Source organism: Papio anubis, chromosome 3 (assembly GCF_008728515.1).
Source record: "Papio anubis isolate 15944 chromosome 3, Panubis1.0, whole genome shotgun sequence".
Classification (NCBI taxonomy): Eukaryota; Metazoa; Chordata; class Mammalia; order Primates; family Cercopithecidae; genus Papio; species Papio anubis.
In genome coordinates, this window is record NC_044978.1 from 182436469 (window position 1) to 182458520 (window position 22052).

The 22052-nt window shown below is 48.1% G+C and overlaps 1 protein-coding gene across 6 annotated transcripts in view; it reads right to left on the reverse strand.

Moving 5' to 3' along the window:
- The window catches only part of FAM193A (family with sequence similarity 193 member A), a 198337-nt gene extending 176769 nt beyond the window's left edge, over nucleotides 1–21568 (reverse strand). For 3 of the 6 annotated variants that reach the window (XM_017955690.3, XM_021938199.2, XM_009197524.4), the window contains exon 1: nucleotides 20048–20362. The gene's annotated coding sequence lies outside the window, so the exon portion shown is untranslated. Of the gene's footprint in view, nucleotides 1–14888; nucleotides 15152–20047; nucleotides 20566–21478 lie in introns of those variants that run through there. The other 3 variants (XM_021938200.2, XM_009197085.4, XM_031664776.1) reach the window with 3 other exon arrangements.
- Between the last annotated feature and the right edge of the window lie 484 nt (nucleotides 21569–22052).

Sequence of the window (22052 nt, forward strand, 5' to 3'; positions counted from 1 at the left end):
TTTGTATTTTTTTAGTAGAGACGGGGTTTCACCGTGTTCGCCAGGATGGTCTCGATCTCCTGACCTCGTGATCCGCCCGTCTCGGCCTCCCAAAGTGCTGGGATTACAGGCTTGAGCCACCGCGCCCGGCGCAAGACGGTTTCTTTATCTCAGTTGGTACTGAGACGTGACAAAAGCCAACAGAAATTGAAAGGTATGTGAGGGGACACTGACTAGAACAATTAGAGGAATTTTTTGAACTCAAGTCTTCGGGCCTCAGTTTCCTCAGCTAACAAATACTATCTAGGCAATAAACAGGGGTTCTGCTGTTGCCCCCTCCAGTTCTGAAGTTCTATGCATCTATGATTTGACCATCACAGCCTTCCCACTGGCATACAGGTGTGGACATCTGTAAATGTACAAACACACAAAGAACAGTTCAATTCAGTTTGTGCAGAGGTATTTAATTGAAATGATTGATCCAAACCATCCCATTATTCTTTTAAAGGAAGGAAGAATATTAACAATAGCTGTAGCTGTCTTCCTACGCTTGTTGGTTTTTGTTTGAGATGGAGTCTCGCTGTGTCACCCAGGCTGGAGTGCAGTGGCACGATCACAGCTCATGCAACTTCCACCTCCTGGGTTCAAACAATTCTCCTGCCTCAGCCTCCTGAATAGCTGGAATTACAGGTGCATGCCACCATGACCAGCTAACTTTTGTATTTTTAGTTGAGACGGGGTTTCACCATGTTGGCCAGGCTGGTCTCAAACCTCTGCCCTCAAGTGATCTGTCCACCTCAGCCTCGCAAAGTGCTGGGATTACAGTGCAGCCACTGCACCCAGCCTGATTTTGTTTGCTTTTAAAGACAGAAAGCAGCTTGGTACAGTGGCTCCCACCTGTGATCCCAGTCATCCCAAATACCCAGGAGGCTAAGGCAGGAGGATTGCTTGAGGCCAACAGTTTGAGACCAGTCTAGGCCTCCCAAAGTGCTGGGATTACAGGCTTGAGCCACCGCGCCCAGCCTAAAATAAATAAAAATTAAAAAGATCCTCATCCCCCTCAGAAAAATTTCAATTAGCTGGGTGTGGTGGCCCGTGCCTGTAGTCCCAGCTACTTGAAAGCCTGATGTGGGAGGATCTCTTGAGCCTAGGAGTAGGAGGCTACAGTGAGCTATGATGGCAGAACTGCACTCCAGCCTGTAAGCTATGACAGTGGAACTGCATTCCAGCTTGGGCAACAGGGACTGGACTCTAACTAGTAACTTGTAGACGTTTGCCTGGGTGGGCTACTTTCACCTAAGTGAAATAATTACTAAGTATTTTTAGGAAAAGTAATTAGATTGTAGTACACTTTTTTTTTCGTTTGAGATACAGTCTCGCTCTGTCAACCACGACAAAATACAGTGGCATGATCTAGGCTCACTGCAACCGCCTCCCCAGTTCAAGCGTTTCTCCTGCTTCAGCCTTCCCAGTGGCTAAGATTACAGGCATGCGCCATAACACCCAGCTAATTTTTGTATTTTAGTAGAAACAGGGTTTCACCATGTTGGCCAGACTGGTCTTGAGCTCCTGGCCTCAACTGATCCACTGACCTCAGCCTCCCAAAGTGCTGGTATTACAGGCGTGAGCCATAGCGCCAGCCTTGTAGTACATTATTAAACGGTTAATTTTTTTTTTTTTTGAGACGGAGTCTCACTCTGTCACCCAGGCTGGAGTGCAGTGACAAGCGATTCTTCTGCCTCAGTCTCCCAAGTAGCTGGGACTACAGGCGCGCACCACCACACACGGCCAAGTTTCTGTATTTTCAGCAGAGACAGGGTTTCACCATGTTAGCCAGGATGGTCTTGCTCTCCTGACCTCATGATCCGTCCGTCTCCGCCTCCCAAAGTGCTGGGATTACAGGCGTGAGCCACCATGCCCAGCCAACAGTTAACTATTTTACTGAATTTTAGCATGAACATGAAATTACTACCATACTATAAATCTGAATATTTATTAGCCTCTCAGGAATCCTTTGAAGAAAATAAAAAGCTTCACCGGCCGGGCGCAGTGGCTCAAGCCTGTATGTAATCCCAGCACTTTGGGAGGCCGAGACGGGTGGATCACAAGGTCAGGAGATCGAGACCATCCTGGCTAACAAGGTGAAACCCTGTCTCTACTAAAAAATACAAAAAACTAGCCGGGCGAGGTGGCAGGCGCCTGTAGTCCCAGCTACTCGGGAGGCTGAGGCAGAAGAATGGCATAAACCCGGGAGGCGGAGCTCGCAGTCAGCTGAGATCCGGCCACTGCACTCCAGCCCAGGCGACAGAGCAAGACTCCGTCTCAAAAAAAAAAAAAAAGGCTTCACCATTTCATAGGTGAGAAAACTAAAAAGAATTAAAATTAAAATTCTGGGCTGCTAAATGCACTGTGGTGTACTGGATTAGATCCTGGAACAGAAACAGGACATTTTAAAAATCCAAATAATCTGTAGTTAATAATATTGTACCAATACTAATTTCTTAGTTTTGACAAATATACCAAGGTTCTCTAGAATATCCATATTAGGGAAAGTTGGCTGAAGAGAACTCTAGGCACAACAGTATGCCCTCATTGCCCTCATCCACAGGGCACCTCTCAGTGGTTTGAGTTACCTGTGATCAATTGTGGTTCAAAAACAGGTGAGGACAGTTTAAGAAGATATTCTGAGTGAGAGAGACCACATTCACATAACTTTTATTACAGTGTATTGTTATAATTGTCCTATATATTATTAGTTATTTTTGTTAATCTCTTACTGTGCCTAATTTACAAATTAAGCTTTACCTATGGTAAAGGTATTACATATAGGAAAAACACTATATATTAGGGTTGAGTATTATCTGCAGTTTCAGGCATCCAGTGGGGGTCTTGGGATGTATCCCCTGCAGGTAATGGGGTAGTGTACTATCTTGGTGACTTTTCTGTAAATCTAAAATTATTCTAAAATAAAGTGTTTATTTTTAAAAATCCTGTGCCAAAAGAATTAGATTCTACAACCTCTCATTCAGTTTCAAGTTGTATCTAATACTGTGCTCAAAATATTCAAGAGAAAAATGTTCTTTACTTGACATCACCATCTATTAACATACGTAAGGGAAAAAGTCAATTTCCTCAGGAAAACAACAAGCAGTAATTCTATACCACAAACATTACTGGAATTACTCCAAGGTAGTTTAGAAATTGAAACATTTCTTTTTTTGAGACAGGATCTTGTTCTGTCACTCAGGTGGGAATGCTGTGGCATGATCGCAGCTCACTGCAGTCTCGACCTCCCAGGCTCAAGTGATCCCCCCACATCAGCCTCCTGAGTAGCTAGAACTACGGGTGCACACTACCACACCTGGCTCATTTTTTTTATTTTGTAAAGACAGTATCTCAACTGGGCATGGTGGCTCACGCCTGTAATCTCAGCACTTCGGGAGGCCGAGACAGGTGGATCACGAGGTCAGGAGATGGAGACCATCCTGGCCAACATGGTAAAACCCCATCTCTACTAAAATACACAAAATTAGCCAGGTGTGCTGGTGCACGCCTGAAATCCCAGCTACTCAGACGCTGAGGCAGTGGAATCACTTGAACCCAGGAGGTGGAGATTGCAGTGAGCCGAGATCGCGCCACTGCACTCCAGCCTGGCAACAGAGTGAGACTCTGTCTCAAAAAAAAAAAAAAAAAAAAAGACAGTATCTCACTGGCCAGGCACAGTGGCTCACACCTGTAACCCCGGCACTTTGGGAGGCCAAGGCATACGGATCACCTGAGATCAGGCGTTCAAGACTAGCCTGACCAACATGGTGAAACCACACCTCTGTTAAACATACAAAATTATCCAGGCGTGGTGGCACATGCCTGTAATCCCAGCTACCTCTCCTGAGATGGAGGTTGCAGTGAGCCGAGATCAGGCCATGACACTCCAGCCTGGGCAACAAAAGCAAAACTCCATCTCAAAAAAAACAGTGTCTCACTATGTTGCCCAGGCTGGTCTCAAAATCCCGGGCTCAAGAGATCCTCCTGCCTTGGCCTTCCAAAGTGTTAGGATTATGGTTGTAAACCACTGCACCCAGCTGCTAATTCCATTAAAATAAAGTAAGTTTTCATAATCGGTTGGACCCCAATATTATCTAGAATTTGGTCACCAAGTTACAGATTTTTAGATGTTTTTGGGATTTATATGTTTATCTCTGGCCTCCTAAAGTATTGGGATTACAGGTGTGAGCCACTGAGCCCAGCTGAAACTTACTTCTATAGTAAAAACAAAATAAATGTTATAGAGGCCCATGGCATATAGAGGCCTATGATTTGAACTCATACTGGTCAAACTCTAAAATGAAGATGGCTCGTGTCACTATGTTCATGTAATCTAGCAAATCAGTTTACAAAGCCTACAGGGTCAAAAAGTCTAGCAAAGAGAACTTTATCAAATACAATTCAAAGCAGCATCCTATAACAGCAACAAATAAATATTAAATTAGTAATTAAGCCAGGAAAAAAGGTCTCCAATAAGTATATTTCACATACACATTACAATTTAAAATGAAAATACGAATAAGCATAATTAATGAAAATTAATCAGGCGGTTATGTACAGGAAATTCATTTCAAATAATACAGATAGGTTTAAAGCAAAAAGATAGAAAAAATATAACATGCGAATGTTAATTAGCAGAAAGCTGGAGAGGCTATATTAGTAGTATCAGACAAAAGCGACTTTAGAGACAAGGAAACTACCAAGGATGAGGGATACACCTTAAATGACAAAAGGGTCAATTCACCAAGACCTAACAATCCTAAATGTATATGCACCAAACACAGCTTCAAACGTACATGAAGCAAAAACTAAATAAACTGTAAGGAAAAGTGAACAAATCTACAATTTTAGGCAAAGACTTCAACATTCCTCTCTTAGCAATCAAAAGAACTAGTAGACAAAAACTCAGCAAGAATATAGAAGCGAACAAAATCATCAACCAAAATAAAACTATCAGCCAACTGGATCTAACTGACATTCAGAAAACACCCAATAATAGTAGTACATACATTTTTAAGTGTATATGCATTCACCTAAACAGACCATAAAACCTTAAATTTTTTGAAAAACTTTAGATCATAAAAAGAATGATCTCGGACTATAATGGTAAAAATCAGACAAGAATTCAGTATTAGAGAGATACAGGTGGCCAGACACAGTGGCTTCAAGACTGTAATCCCAGCACTTTGGGAGGCCGAGGAGGGCAAATCACGAGGTCAGGAGGTGAAGACCACCCTGGCCAACATGGTGAAACCCTGCCTCTACTAAAAATACAACACTTAGCTGGGCACGGTGGCGGGCACCTGTAATCCCAGCTACTAGGGAGGCTGAGGCAGAAGAATCACTTGAACCCGGGAGGCAGAGGTTGCAGTGAGCCGAGATCATGCCACTGCACTCCAGCCTGGGTTACAGAGTAAGACCCTGTCTCAAATAAATAAATAAATAAACAAACAAACAAATGGGAGAGCTACAGAATTAAACAGTACACTTCTGTATTAATCCATTTTCACACTGCTGATGAAGACATACCGACACTGGGAAGAAAAACAAGTTTAAAAAGAGTTCTGGCCAGGAGCGGTGGCTCACGCCTGTAACCCCAGCATTTCGGGAGGCCGAGGTGGGCAGATCACAAGGTCAGGAGATCGAGACCATCCTGGCCAACATGGTGAAATCCCGTCTCTATTAAAAAAATACACAAAAAATTAGCCGGACGTGGTAGCGGGCGCCTGTAGTCCCAGCTACTCAGGAGGCTAAGGCAGGAGAATGGCGTAAACCCGGGAGGCGAAGCTTGCAGTGAGCCGAGATTGCACCACTGCACTCCAGCCTGAGCCACAGAGCGAGACTCTGTCTCAACAACAACAAAAAAAAAAGAGTTCCACATGGCTGAGGAGGCCTCACAATCATGGTGGAAGGCAAGGAGGAACAAGCCTGGTCTTACATGGATGGTGGCAGGCAAAGAGAAAGAGCTTGCCCAGGGAAACTCCCACTCACAGAACCATCAGATCTCATGAGACTTACTATCACGCAGCACAGCAGGGGAAAGACCTACATATATGATTCAATTACCTGCCACCAGGTCCCTCCCACAACACACGAGAACTGTGGGAGCCACAATTCAAGAACACAGCCAAACCATATCAACTTCTAAATAAACTGTAGGTCAAACGAGAAGTCACGCCTGTAATCCCAGCACTTTGGGAGGCCGAGGTGGGCAGATCACGAGGTCAAGAGATGGAGACCAGCCTGGCCAACATGGGGAAACCCCGTCTCTACTAAAAATACAAAAAAAAAAAAAAAAAATTCGCCGGGCATGGTGGAGCACGCCTGTAGTCCCAGCTACTCCGGGGGCTGAGGCAGGAGAATCTCTTGAACCCGGGAGGCAGAGGTTGCAGTGAGCCAAAATTGCACCACTGTACTCCAACCCGGCCACAGTGCAAGACTCCAACTCAAAAAATAAAAAAAAAGGAGAAGGGAAATTAGAATTTTATTATTTTAGAGATGGGATCTTGCTATGTTGACCTAGCTAGAGTGCAATGGCTGGCTATTCACAGGTCCTAACACTGCACATTACAGCCTGGAACCCCTGAGCTCAAGTGGTCCTCCTGCCTCAGCCTCCTGAGTAGCTGGAACTACAGCACACAACACCATACCCAGCTAGAAAGTATTTTAAATTGAATGAAAATGAAACTTCGGCCAGGAACAGTGGCTCAAGCCCGTAATCCCAGCACGTTGGGAGACCCAGGCAGGTGGATGACTTGAGGTCAGGAGTTTGACACCAGCCTGACCAACATGGCAAAACGCTGACTCCACTAAAATACAAAAAATTAACTGAGCATGGTGGCAGGCACTGTCGTCCCACCTACTCAGAGACTGAGGCAGCAGAATTGCTTGAGGCTGGGAGGCAGAGGGTTGTAGTGAGCAAAGACTGCACCACCGCACTCCAGCCTGGACGATGGAACAAGACTCTGTCTCAAAAAAAAAAAAAAAAAAAAGAAAGAAAGAAAGTTCTGTGGCTGGGCGCGGCGGCTCACGCCTGCAATCCCAGCACTTTGGGAGGCCGAGGCGGACGGATCGCGAGGTCAGGAGATCGAGACCATCCTGGCTAACACGGTGAAACCCTGTCTCTACTAAAAAACACAAAAAATTAGCCAGGCCTGGTGGTGGGCGCCTGTAGTACCAGCTACTTGGGAGGCTGAGGCAGGAAAATGGCGTGAACCCGGGAGGCGGAGCTTGCAGTGAGCAGAGATTGTGCCACTGCACTCCAGCCTGGAGACAGAGCGAGACTCCGTCTCAAAAAAAAAAACAAAAACAAAAACAAAAAAGTTCAACATACCAAAATCTGTGGGATACAGCTTAAGTACGGCTCGGAGAGAAGTTCATAGCATTAAATATTCACATTAGAAAAGAAAAGCCCAGGCACAGCGGCTCACGCCTATAATCCCAGCATTTTGGGAGGGGGAGGCGGGCAGATCGCTTAAGCTCAGGAGTTAAACACCAACGTGAGCAACATGGCAAAACCTCGTCTCTACAAAAAAAAGAAAAAAAAATTTACCCAGACATAATGGCTTGCACCTGTAGTCCCAGCCGCTCAGGAGGCTGAGGTGGGAGGATCCCTTGAGTCCAGGAGTTCAAGGTTACATGAGCTATGATCAAGCCACAGCACTCCAGACTAGCAGACAGTACAAGACCCTGCCTCTTAAATAGAACATAAAAATAAAAAACAAACCCAAAGCAAGTATTAAGGAAAAGGGTTAAAAAAAAAAATCAAAGATACTGAAAACGGAAAAACAGAGAAAAATCAGTAAAACCAACAGCTGGTTCTTCAAAAAGGTTTAAAAACTGAAGAAACCGGCCAGGTGTGGTGGCTCACGCCTGTAATCCCAGCACTCTGGGAGGCTGAGGCGAGGGAATCACAAGGTCAGGAGTTTGAGACCAGCCTGACCAACATGGTGAAACCCTGTCTCTAGTAAAAATATAAAAAATTAGCTGCGCGTGGTGGCAGGCGCCTGTAATCCCAGCTACTTGGGAGGCTGAGGCAGGAGAATCGCTTGAACCCGGGAAACGGAGGTTGCAGTGAGCCGAGATTGCACCACTACACTCCTGCCTGGGCAATAATGTGGAAACTCCGTCTCAAAAAAAAAAAAGGAAAAAAAAAGGAAAAAACCTCTATCAAGAATGGCAAGGAAGAACAAAAGGTAAAAACAAATTACTAATATCAGGAATGAAAAGGCAGACATCACTACAGACTCCTACAGGCATTAAAAGGATAATAAAGGAATACTGCAGACAACTCCACATGCGTAAATTCAAATACTTAGATGAAATGAACCAATTCCTTGAAAATCAGAAACTACTAACATAGAGAAAGAAATAATTCCCACCTTACTTTAATGAAGCCAGCATTAATACTACAGATTAAGCATTCCAAATGCAAAAATCCGAAATCTTAAATGCTTCAAAATCTGAAACTTTTTCAGCACTGACATGACACTCAATGGAAAAATTCACTGGAACATTTCTGATTTCAGATTTTCAGATTTGGTGTGCTCAATCAGCATAATGCAAATATTCCAAAATCGGAAATTATCTGAAATCTATATAACACTTCTGGTCCCAAACATTTGAGATAAGAAATATTCAACCTGTAAAACCAAAATCAGGCAAAAATAAGAAAGCTAGTGACAAACATCCCTCATGGAAACAGACCAACAATGCTTACTAAAATTTAGTGAATTTAAGTCTAATAATTAAAAAATAAATGACCAGGTAAGACGTCGTAGCTCACACCTGTAATCCCAGCACTTCAGGAGGCCAAAGTGGGCGGATCACGAGGTCAGGAGATCAAGACCATCCTGGCTAAAATGGTGACACCCCGTCTCTACTAAAAGTACAAAAAATTAACCGGGCGTGGTGGTGGGTGCCTGTAGTCCCAGCTACTTGGGAGGCTGAGGCAGGAGAATGGCGTGAACCCGGGAGGCAGAGCTTGCAGTGAGCAGAGATTGCACCACTGCACTCCAGCTTGGGCAAGAGTGAGACTCATCTCAAAATAAATAAATAAATAAATAAATATCTCTCTCTCTCTCTCTCTCTCTCTCCAAAAAAAAAAAAAAACTGACAGGCACAGTGGCTCATGCCTGTAATCCCAGCACTTTGGAGGCCGAGGAGGGCAGATCACAAGGAGCTCGAGACCAGCCTGGCCAATATGGTGAAACCCCATCTCTACTAAAAATACAAAAATTAGCCAGGTGCGGTGGCACACGCCTGTAGTCACAGCTACTTGGAAGGCTGAGGCAGAAGAATCGCTTGAACCCGGGAGGCAGAGGTTGCAATGAGCCGAGATGGTGCCACTGCACCCCAGCCTGGGCAACAGAGTGAGACTCCATCTCAGAAAAAAAAAAAAGTAAAACTATAAATTTTTTAGAAGAAAACATGGAAGGAAAAAATCATCATAACCTGGAGCTAAAATGGAGATCTTAGAAATGACACCAAAACCATGATCCACATAGAAAAATTGATAAATTGAACTTCATTCACATTAATTTTTTTTTTCTCTGCAAAAAACCGGTTCACAGGTTGGGTGCAGTGGCTCACACCTGTATCCCACCACTTTGGGAGGCCAAGGTCGGCCCATCACTTAAGGTCAGGAGTTCAAGACCAGCATGGCCAACATGGTGAAACACCGTCTCTACTAAAAATACAAAAATTAGCCAGGCATGATGGCACACGCCTGTAATTCCAGCTACTGAGGAGGCTGACGCACAAGAATCATTTAAATCGGGAGGCAGAGGTTGCAGAGAGCTAAGATCACACCACTACACTCCAGCCTGGGCGACAGAATGAGACTCCGTCTCACCAAAAAAAAAAAAAAAAAAAAAGGTTAACTATAAAATTTTTAGAAGAAAACATAGAGGGAAAAAAATCTTCATAATCTTGAGCTAAAACAGAGATCTTACAAATGACACCAAAACCATGATCCATAAAAGAAAAAAATGGTAAAATGAAGTTTATTCACATTAATTTTTTTTTTTTCTCTGCAAAAAAACAGTTAACAGGTTGGGTACGGTGGCTCACACCTATAATCCCAGCACTTTGGGAGGCTGAGGCGGGTAGACCACTTGAGGTCAGAAGTTCAAGACTAGCATGGCCAACATGGTAAAACCCCATCTCCACTAAAAATACAAAAATTAGCTAGGCGTGGTGGTGCACCCCTGTAACTCCAGCTAGTCAGGAGGCTGAGGCACGAGAATCACTTGAATCTGGGAGGCGGAGGTTGCAGTGAGCCGAGATCACGCCATCACACTCCAGCCTGGGTGACAGAATGAAACACTGTCTCAATAAAAAGATAAGCTACAGAGTTGAAGAAAATGTTGGCAAATTATATGTGACAAAAGATTTGAATTCAGAATCATGGAGAACTTTCAAAAAATAGGCAAAGTGGGCCAGGCACGGTGGCTCACGCCTGAAATCCCAGTACTTTGGGAGGCCGAGGCAGGCGGATCATCTGAAGTCAGGAGTTCAAGACCAGCCTGGCCAACATGGTGAAGTCCTGTCTCTACCAAAAATACAAAAATTAGCCAGGCGTGGTGGCAGGCACCTGTAATCCCAGCTACTCAGGAGGCTGAGGCAGGAGAATCACTTGAACCCAGGAGACGGAGGTAGCAGTGAGCTGAGATGGTGCCATTGCACTCCAGGCTGGGGGATAAGAGCAAGACTTCATCTCAAAAAAAAAAAAAAACCCTCCAAAAAAACCAGCTAGTTTTTTGTATTATTTAGTAGAGACGGGGTTTCACCTTGTTAGCCAGGATGATCTCGATCTCCTGACCTCGTGATCCGCCCGTCTCGGCCTCCCAAAGTGCTGGGATTACAGGCTTGAGCCACCGCGCCCGGCCGGCAAAGTCTTGATAAAACACTTCTCCCAAGAGGATACAGGAATGGCATATAAACACAGGAAACATGTTCAATATTATTAGGCACTAGGGAAATGCAAATTAAAACTATGATACCACTACAGACCTATTTATTACAATATTAAGACGCCAGGCTCAGTGGCTCACGCCTGTAACCCCAGCATTTTGGGAGGCCAAGGTGGGTAGATCACTTAAGATCAAGAGTTCGAGACCAGCCTGGCCAAGATGGTGAAACCCCATCTCTACTAAAAGTACAAAATTAGCCAGGTGTGGTGGCACACATCTGTAATCCTAGCTACTGGGGAGGCTGAGGCAGGAGAATCGCTTGAACCTGGGAGGCAAAGGTTGCAGTGAGCCAAGATCGCACCACTGCACTCCAGCCTGGGTGACAGGGTAAGACTCTACTTTCAAACAAAAAAAATACACACACACACACACACACACACACATATATATATATTAAGGTCAGAAATTATAAACTAATATATAGTTTAAAGCTGGGTGCGGTGGCTCACAACTGTAATCCCAACACTGGGAAACCAAGGTGGGAGGATCACTGGAGCCCAGAAGATAAGACACCAGCCTGGGCAACATAGTGAGACCCCATTTCCACAAAAAGATTTTTTTTTTTTTTTTTTGAGACAGAGTCTCGATCTCGTTGCCCAGGCTGGAGTGCAGTGGGGCGATCTCGGCTCATAGCAACCTTCACCTCTCAGGTTCAAGTGAGTCTCTTGCCTCAACTCAACCTCCCGAGTAGCTGGAATTACAGGTGTGTGCCACCACAACCGGCTACTTTTTGTATTTTTAGTAGAGACGGGGTTTCACCACCTTGACTGGGCTGGTCTCAAACTCCTGATCTCCGGTGATGCGCCTGCCTCGGCCTCCCAAAGTGCTGGGATTACAGGCATGAGCCACCACACCCGGCCCACAAAATGAGTTTTTTAAAAAATAGTTTAGGCCAGGGCTTACACCTGTAATCCTGGCACTTTGGGAGGCCAGACAAGCAGACTCCCTGAGCTCAGGAGTTTGAGACTAGCCTGGGCAACATGGCGAAACCCCACCTCTACTAAAAAATATTAATAATAATAGTGTAGGCAAAAATGACTGAAAATCTCAAGTGCTAGCAGAGCAACTAGAACTCTCAGACATTGCTGTGAGTAGGCAAAACGGTATATCCACTCTGGATAACAGTTCGGCGGTTTCGCAAAATGTTCCCATATGGCCAGCTCCTACTCCTTGGTATTCACCTAGAAAACTGAAATTTACTTTCACACAAAAATCCTTTATAGACATGTTTACAGCAACTGTACTTATAATCACCAAACCTGAAAACAACCCCAATGTCCACCAATGGAAAAATGGACCAACTGTGGTACATTTACACAACAGAATACTACACAGCAGCAAAAAAGAACAAGCTACTGATACATGCAACAACTTGGATGACTCTCAAAGTCACTACGCTGAGTGAAATAAACCTTCCTGAAAAGACTACACGCTGTATGAGTCCATTTATAGGACTCATCCAAAAGATAAAATCATACCAAGTAACAGAGTAATGGCTGCCAAGACTTTAGGAGTTGGGGAGAGTATAACTATAACATGAGGGAGTATTTGTGAACAATTAAACTGTTCTGTATCCTGACTGCAGTAGTAGATATGTGAATCTACAGTTGTTAAAATTCAAACGCAAAATGCACATTTTAAACATTCAATTTTGGCTGGGACAGTGGCTTACACCTGTAATCCCAAAACTTTGGGAGGCCAAGGTGGGAGGATTGCTTGAGCCCAGGAGTTTGAGATCAGTTTGGGCAACACAGTGGGACTCCCATCTTTACAAAAAAAAAAAAAAATTTTTTTGTTTTTGTTTTTTGAGATAGAGTCTAGCTCTGTTACCCAGGCTGGAGTGCAGTGGCACAATCTCAGCTCACTGCAAGCTCCACCTTCCCGGTTCAAGCAATTCTCCTGCCTTAGCCTCCCAAGTAGCTATGATTACAGGCATATGCCACCGTGCCCAGCTAAGTTTTGTACTTTTAGTGGAGACACAGTTTCACCATGTTGGTCAGGCTAGGATTACAGGCGCCCGCCACCACACTCAGCTAATGTTTTTGTATTTTTAGTAGAGAATGGGGTTTCACCACGTTGGCCAGGCTGGGCTCAAACTCCTGACCTCATGATCCTTCCACCTCGGCTTCCCAAAGTGCTGGGATTACAGGCGTGAACCACAGCGCCTGGCCAGGCTAATTAGAATTAAGTTTTTTGTTAAGACAGAGTCCTACTACATAGCCCAAGCTGGTCTTGAACTCCTGGCCTCAAGTGATCCTCCCACCTGGGCCTTCCAGAGTGCTGGGATTATGGGTATGAGCCACTGTGCCGAACTATACTCTTTATCTTGATATATCCATTACACAGGTGTACACATACAAAAAACACTGAATCACAGACATGCTCTCTGCAGCTGTACCATTTCTAAAGCCTGTATGGTAATCATTTAAACTTTTTAAAGTTAGAATTGTTAATTTTAGTTAAGACAAAGGAAGTTCTACATTTTTCTTCAATCTATTCCCTCAGGTCACTAAGGCAAATGTGAACTAGAGTTAATGATAACCTAATTTCACCATGGTAGCAATTTCTACAACACAGGGAAGGCTTCTAAGTGCACCCTCATGTACAATGATGTACCCCAAAGACCCATAATAATCACACCAGCATTGTTTACACAATGATCATACCAGCAAAGCAGAGGATACACTGTATGGTGGCTAACTTTTTTTTTTTTGAGACAAAGATTTGTTCTTTTGTGCAGGCTAGAGTGCAATGGTGTAATCTCGGCTCACTGCAACCTCTGACCCCTGGGTTCAAGCGATTCTCACGTCTCAACCTCCCGAGTAGCTGAGATTACAGGTGCTCGTCACCATACCCGGCTAGTTTTTGCATTTTTTGACAGAGATGGGGTTTCTCCATCTTGGCCAGGCTGGTCTCAAACTCCTGACATCAAGTGATCTGCCCACCTCAGCCTCCCAAAGTGCTGAGATTTCAGGCGTGAGCCACTGCACCCAGTCCCTATGGTGGCTAATTTTTATTTTAATATTCTGTAGAGCGGTGGTGGGGAGGGTCTCTCCATGTCACCCAGGCTGATCCTGAACTCCTGGACTCAAGGGATCCTCCCGCCCTGGCCTCCCTAAATGTTGGGATTATAGGTATGAGTCACCAAGCCTATGGTGCCCTATCACTTAGAAATCTGAGGTAGTATCAGGTGCAGTGGCTCACGCCCGTAATCCTAGCACTTTGGGAGGCCGAGGTAGGTGCATCACGAGGTCAGGAGATCGAGACCATCCTGGCTAACATGGTGAAACCCCACCTCTACTAAAAATACAAAAAATAAGCCGGGCGTGGTGGCACACACCAGTAGCCCCAGCTACCTGGGAGACTGAGGCAGGAGAATCACTTGAACCTAGGAGGCGGAGGCTGCAGTGAGCCGAGATCATATCACTGCACTCCAGCCCGGGCAACAGAGCGAGACTCCATCTCAAAAAAAAAAAAAGAAAACTGAGGTAGTGCAAGGTTGATACCTTGCCCATGGAACAGAGCTTATCGAATTTGTGGTTCCCCAAGTTTTGTGTATAAGAGTTCTGATTTGGGTCAAAGACCTGATAAGCTAAGTTGTGTTGTCCTGCTCCTCCCACGTCCTCCTCCTTTGTTGAAGCTACCCACATGCAGAAACAACAGCCTCCTTGGCTCAGCAGCCACCTCGATGAAGGTGGCCTGGGTATAACACATAGTGCTGTGTCCAGCACACAGGACAGTGGGACTGCGACCACTCCTGAAAATCAGGACACTCCTTCCACTCTGCCTTCTCTCTTATCCACCTTCTGGCTTGGTGACTACGGAGTGTAGAGGCTGCTTGCCGGGACTCAGAAAGCCTCCCTGGGAAGCATAGGACCAGAACCCACTCACTGTTTCTTGCTGACATTGTTTTGGGTGCCATTTTGCACCATACAAGGTATTCCAAAAAGCTCACCATCTGTGGGGAAAAAATTCAGAAGCTTCAGAATTACATTAAGACTTTCTGTGATCTGTGTCAAGAATATTTTACCCCAATTACCACGAAGACTTTCTTTAATGAACAATTACTAAAATACTTACAAAGAAACTTAAAAACTAAAGACACCTTTAAAAGTTTAAAATATCGGCCAGGTGCAGTGGCTCATGCCTGTAATTCTAGCACTTTGGGAGGCCGAGGCAGGTAGATAGATCACTTGAGGTCAGGAGTTCGAGACCAGCCTGGCCAACATGGTGAAACCCCGTCTCTACTAAAAATATAAAAAATGGCCGGGTGCAGTTGCTCACGCCTGTAATCCCAGCACTTTGGGAGGCCAAGGCATGCAGATCATGAGGTCAGGAATTCTAGACCAACATGGTGAAACCCTGCCTCCTTTAAAAATACAAAAATCAGCCATGCATGGTGACACGTGCCTGTAATCCCAGCTACTCAGGAGGCTGAGGCAGGAGAATCACTTGAACCCAGGAGGCAGAGGTTGCAGTGAGCTGAGATCACCCCACTGCACTTCAGCTGGGGCGACAGAGTGAGACTCCATTTCAAAAAAAAAAAAAAAAAAAAAAATTAGCCAGGTGTGGTGGTGCACTCCTGTAGTCCCAGCTACTCGGGAGGCTGAAGCAGGAGAATCACTTGAACTCAGGAGGCAGAAGTTGGCAGTGAGCTAAGATGGCACCACTGTACTCCAGCCTGGGCAACAGAGCAAGACTCTGTCTCAAAAGTAAAAAAATAAAATAAAATACCATCCAAGATGGGGGCATATTTTAAAAGCTTAAAATACAGTAAAAGCAACTGTCAAGATGCAGCACACAACTCAACAGTACATAATAAAGAAGCTGCAATAGCTCACACCCGTAATACCAGCACTCTGGGAGGCCAAGGTGGGTGGATCACAAGGTCAAGAGATAGAGACCATCCTGGCCAACGTGGTGAAACCCTGTCTCTACTAAAAATACAAAAATTAGCTGGGTGTGGTGGCCGGCGCCTGTAGTCCCAGCTACTCAGCAGGCTGAGGCAGGAGAATCGCTTGAACCCAGGAGGTGAAGATTGCAGTGCGTCAAGATCGAGCCACTGCACTCCAGGCTGGCGACAGAGTGAGACTCCGTCTCAGAAACAAAAAAATACACAATGAACTAATTCTGTGAACTATAAAACAGATTTTATTAATGAGATTACATGGAATAGAAAAGATCAGAAAAGTATTAAAATATTTTGTTTTTTGTTTTGCTTTTTTGAGACAGAGTTTTGCCCTTGTTGCCCAGGCTGGAGTGCAATGGCACCATCTCGGCTCACAATAATCTCCACCTCCCAGGTTCAAGCGATTCTCCTGCCTCAGCCTCCAGAGTAGCTAGGATTATAGGCATGCGCCACCACGCCCAATTAATTTTGTATTTTTAGTAGAGACGGGGTTTCTCCATGTTGGTTAGGCTGGTCTCAAACTCCCGACCTCAGCTGATCCTTCTGCTTCGTCTTCCCAAAGTGTTGGGATTACAGGTGTGAGCCACTGCGCCTGGCCTTTTTTCTTTTCTTTTCTTTTTTTTTTTTTTTTTTGAGATGGAGTCTTGCACTGTCGCCTGGGCTAGAGTGCAGTGGCGCAATCTGGACTCACTGTAACCTCTGCCCCCCAGGTTCAAGCAATTCTCCTGCCTCAGCATTCAGGGTAGCTGGGATGACAGGCATCCACCACTATTCCCGGCTAATCTTTGTATTTTTAGTAGAGATGGGCCCGGCTGGTCTGGAACTCCTGACCTCAGGTGATCCACCTGCCTCAGCCTCCCAAAGTGCTGGGATTACAGGCGTGAGCCACCCCACCCGGCCTGTTTTTTTTGTTTTTGTTTTTGTTCATTTGTTTGTTTTTTTGAGACCAGTCTCACTCTGTCACCGAGGCTGGAGTGCAGTGGCGCCATCTCGGCTCACTGCAAGCTCAGCCTCCAGGGTTCATGCCATTCTCCTGCCTCAGCCTCCGGAGTAGCTGGGACTACAGGCGCCCGCCACCACACCTGGCTAATTGTTTGTATTTTTAGTAGAGATGAGGTCTCATCGTGTTAGCCAGGATGGGATTTTTTTTTTTTTTTTCCTGAGACAGAGTTTCACTCTTACTGCCCAGGCAGGAGTGCAATGGCTAGACCTCAGCTCACTGCAACCTCCGTCTCCCAGATTCAAGCAATTCTCCTGCCTCAGTCTCCCGAGTAGCTGGGATTACAAGTGCACACCATCACGTCCGGCTAATTTTTGCATTTTTAGTAGAGATGGGGTTTCACCATCTCTGGGGTTTCATCATCTGTCAGCCAGGCTGAGGAACTCCTGACCTCAGGTGATCCACCCACCTCGGCCTCCCAAAGTGCTGGAATTACAGGCATGAGCCACTATGCCTGGCCCTAAAATATTTTGTGAAATTTTTGTTGTTTGTGTTTATGTGTATGCTTCCTAGATCTTAACAGATTTTATTTCTTAAGAGTGGGTTACGGTCAAAAGCCATAGGCCAGGTGCAGTGGCTCATGCCTGTAATCCCAGCACTTTGGGAGGCAGAGATGAGAGGATAGTTTGAGGTCAAGAGTTCAAGCCCAGCCTGGGTAACCTAGTGAGACCCTGTCTCTATATTAAGAGAAAAAATTAGCCAGGCATGGTGGCACATACCTAGAGTCCTAGCTACTTGGAAGGATTACTTAGTTCAGAAATTTGAGGTTACAGTGAGCTATGACCACGCAACTGTACTCTAGCCTATGCAACAGACAGAGACCATGTCTCTTTTAAAACAACGACAAAACCCTAATTCATACCAGTTTAACAGAATATCACAGTCCTGTCAAAAATAATACTCAGGTGGGCACAGTGGCAAGGGTCTGTACCCTAATCCATTAGTAAAACTAAGATGAGAGGGATCACTTGACACCACAAGCTCAAGGCCAGCCTGGGCAACTTAGCAAGATACTACCTTGATAATAATAGTAATAATAATAATATGCATATAGTTATCTGATTTTGAATAATGTGACAAAAATAATAAAGGTAGGGCCGGGCATGGTGGCTCACACCTGTAATTCCAGCACTTTGAGAGGCCAAAGCAGGTGGATCGCGAGGTCAGGACTTCAAGGCCAGCCTGCCCAACATAGTGAATCCCTGTCTCTACTAAAAATACAAAAAAAATTAGCCAGGCATGGTGGCAGGCACCTGTAGACCCAGTTACTTGGAAGGCTTAGGCAGGGGAATCGCTTGAACCCAGGAAACGGAGGTTACAGTGTGCCAAGATTGCACCACTGCACTCCAGCCTGGGCAACAGACAGAGTGAGATTCTGTCTCAGAAAAAATAAATAAATAAAAATAATAATAAAGTTATATTTTACCTAAGTACTGCAAAGCAAATGTGAATTATTAAAACTTGAAATGGTATGAAAGACTAAACCTAAGAATTTTATTGTGCCACCAACTGGTTTTTATTGAATCAACAGAAATGAATATATTTCACATCCAGCTACAGCAAAAATTATCAATATTTTTTGTAAGGATATGCACAGGCAAACCCCCCACCCTATCCTTCCCGACAGCAGCAAACACTGCCCTTAAAAACCCCAATGATCCAAACGCTCACGCCTCATCTTTGATCTCAAGAACTACAGCCTGTTTTGATCTCCAGCCTGTTTTGATCACAGGATACTGGATGAGGGCAATCTCGGGAGACTGAAGTCCAGGACTACGGCCCAAGACCCTAATACAACAATATAATAATAATAAAAACGGCCGGGCGCGGGGGCTCACACCTGTAATCCCAGCACTTTGGGAAGCCGAGGCGGGAGGATCACCTGAGGTCCGGAGTTCGAGACCAGACTGGCCAACATGGTGAAACTCTGTCTCTACAAAAATTAGCCGGACATGGTGGCGCATGCCTGTAGTCCCGGCTACTTGAGAGGCTGAGGCAGGAGAATTGCTTGAACCTGGGAGGCGGAGGTTACAGTGAGCTGAGATAGTCCCATTACTGCACTCCAGCCTGGGCGACAGAGCGAGACTCTGTCTCAAAAAAAAAAAAAAAAGAACAATTTGTGTCATGATTTAGCACAAAAATACTCCCAAAGCTTATTTCGTTTTTAATTGCAATGCCTTTAAAACTACATAATTTAAGAGTTCAAATAACGTTATAAGAACGCAACTTTTCAAACAAAAATCTATTCTCTTTCACGAAACAATGGGATAACTGGAAATGACTGCGCCAATTGCATACCCCCTTATAATACTGTACCCTCTAAAATGTTGTGACCAACGGTTGAATAAAAGTGGCAGGAATCCATAGTTGGTAGGTGCAACGTGTGCTGTCTTCATAAACAAAACTGAAAAAAACACCTTTCAAATTCCTTAAGTTCGAACCCTAAATACATACCTGAGTAACCAGACCACTAAACACCCCTGAAAACTTAACAAAGCGGGGGAGGAGGGACCAGGGCTGCCAGCTCCAGGTGGCTGTCAGGTAGATTTCAAATAACCACACAGGAGGACCAAAGGAAAACTTCCGGGAGGCCTTTCTCAATCATCACGCGCAGGGCATTACGAAGGTGGACAGAGAGAAACATTTCAAAGCCCTGGGAGTGAAAGGGCAGCTTTGCTCACCCCTGGAATCGCAGTCGCTCTGGAGCTGCCGCAGCGGGCGAGGCTCCACAACAGAAGCCCGGGCCTCGCGGGCATCACCCGCTGGGTCCAGCGGAAGGCGAAGCGCCGTGCGCGGAGCTGCACCCGGGAGCCGTCCCCGCCCGTTCAGGGGCTGCTCCAGCCTGCGGACCAGCCCGTCGCCGTGAGCGGCGGCCCCGGTGTCGCGCTCCCGCCGCCTCTGCTCAGGTTCTCCTCTCAAGAGAGTGACAGAGACCGCGTCACGCCGAGCACGGCCCACCTGCCGCCGTGCCCCGGGACCCCGGCAAGCGCGGCGCCGCAGAACCCGTTATCCGCCCGCCCGCAGCATCCCGCTCCCAGGCCCAGGGCGCCCGGGCCAACAGCGGGAGGCCGAGCTCCGCCAAGGCGCGGGGGGACTGCGACCGCGTACCGCCATCGACCCCCGCCCGCTGCCGCCGCTTACCTCGAAGTAGCCTCCGGGGGCGGCTCCGCCCGCGCTCGCGCCCGCGCCGAGGGGCCCGTTGGCCGCCGCCGCGCCGCCCACCAGGCCCGCCGCGCTGCCTGAGCCGCCAGGCCCGCGGCCTGGGAGCCGCGCAGCGCCGCCGCCGGGCCGGCCTTGCCGCTGCTCGCGCCACCGTTACCCCCGCCCGAGCCGCCGCCGCCGCCCCGCTTGTTCTTCCGGCGCGTGGCCCCGCGCTTGGCGTCGGCTGGGCTCATGGCGGGCGGGGAGAGGGGCGCAGAGCGAGCACGGGGGCCGCGGGCGGCGGCGGAGGGCGGGCAGGAGGTTGCTGGAGGCGGTGGCGGCGGGCGCTCCGGCCAGCCGGTGGGCGCTGCGCGGGGTCGCGTCCGGGGCGGGGACGGCTGGGGCGGGCGGGAGCTGCGGGGCAGGCCGCTGGGCGGGAGGAACCGCGAGTCCACAGTCCCGGCGCCGCGGCTGACCAGAGTTGTATCCGGCCATGGCGGACACAAGGGGAAAGGGATCCCAGTTTACGTCGGGGGAAGGGGAAGGAGCAGTGGGGACGGGGAGGGGTGGGGGCCCCCCACCCCGCCTTACTCCGCCCCCCAGGCGCCGCTTTTCCCTTTGCTTGCCCTCCCCCTCCCGCCGTTAACGTGCCTCGGCGCGCAGGGCACGCCGGGAATTGAAGTCCGTGCTACCGGTGCCGCCGCTGGCGGCGCCCGGGGGCCGACCACGGTTCCCGTCAGGCTGTGCGAGGCCGAGGGCCCGGACCCTGGGAGGAGCTGGGGCCAGGGAGCTGGATGCGGCGGTGATGTCACCGCCGCCCTAGTCGCTGCAGGTCCCGCCCGCGCCGCGCGGCTTTCTGGGCGTTGTGGTCGGACGTAGGGCTGGGCCGGCAGGAGGTCGCTCCGCCGCCCGCGAGGCGAACTACAGGGCTGGTGGCGGGGAGTTCCGCCTCTCTGACCGGCGCCCGCTGCCCGCCCGCCCCGCCCGCGCCCCTGTCCACCGCCCAGGTGCCGCAGACCGGCGCGGCTCCCGGGATGCACTAGGGGCGGCGCGGCGCGGCCCTGGCCTCGCCAGGAACGCCCGGTGACCTTGGGCTAGTCTAGTTCGGGTCCAGATGACTCAGTGAGGACCACAGAATCCCTGCCTCGTGGGCTGGGCGGGGGTTCGGGCGGCGCTGGAAAGCCGGGCGGGGCGCGGCGCAACGGGGTCCGCCTGGGTGCGGAGGCAGCGGCGGAGCCGGCGGAGCTTGGACCGGGCCCGGCCTGGGACACGCCGGTCGGTTCCCGAGAACCCCTCGCCTAAAGGGTGCTCTTCCCGAGCCCGCCCTCTCCCTGCTACCCCATTAAGCCCGCTCCAGAGGTCCCGGTGCCTTGCTACCCCGCGGAGCCCCAGGACGATCCGGCCGCCTCCCACACCCTCGCACTCACGCACCTCAGGGACGACTAGCCGGGTCAGACCCTCGCAGAAGTTCGGGTCAGAAATAAGGGCCTGTGTCTGGACCCTCCTCCCTCCGCGGCTTTGCAGACTGCGAGCCCCAGGCACAGCTCTGCCCTGAGACCCGGGCCACGGGGGACCCTGCTGGCGGCCCCGCCCCCTGGAGGGCCCCGCTTACCACAGACACAGAGGCACAAAGGACATGATTTCCCCTTTTCGGTTTCAGGGGTGGTGTCAGGCCGAGAGGCGGCGGACTTGGCATTGGGATGTGCGGCCTGCCAGGCTCCACTTGCAGCATTTACCGAGCCCTACTGTTCGTGCTGGGTCCCCGCAACCCGCCCCAGCTTCAGCCACAGCCTCCTGAATCTCTGACCCATTCTTCATGACACAAGCAGAAATCTCGTGTGATCACAAGAAAGCTACCCTTAAAGCCACTCAGATACCATCTTAGTAGAAAAAAGGCCCCCCGCCCCATCCGAGGGTCTTGAATGATCCTGCCACTGAACATGGAGTTTGAGAGAGCGGGTAGGAATGCGATTCTGGCCTCCTCTTCTTCAGTGTCATAGACTGT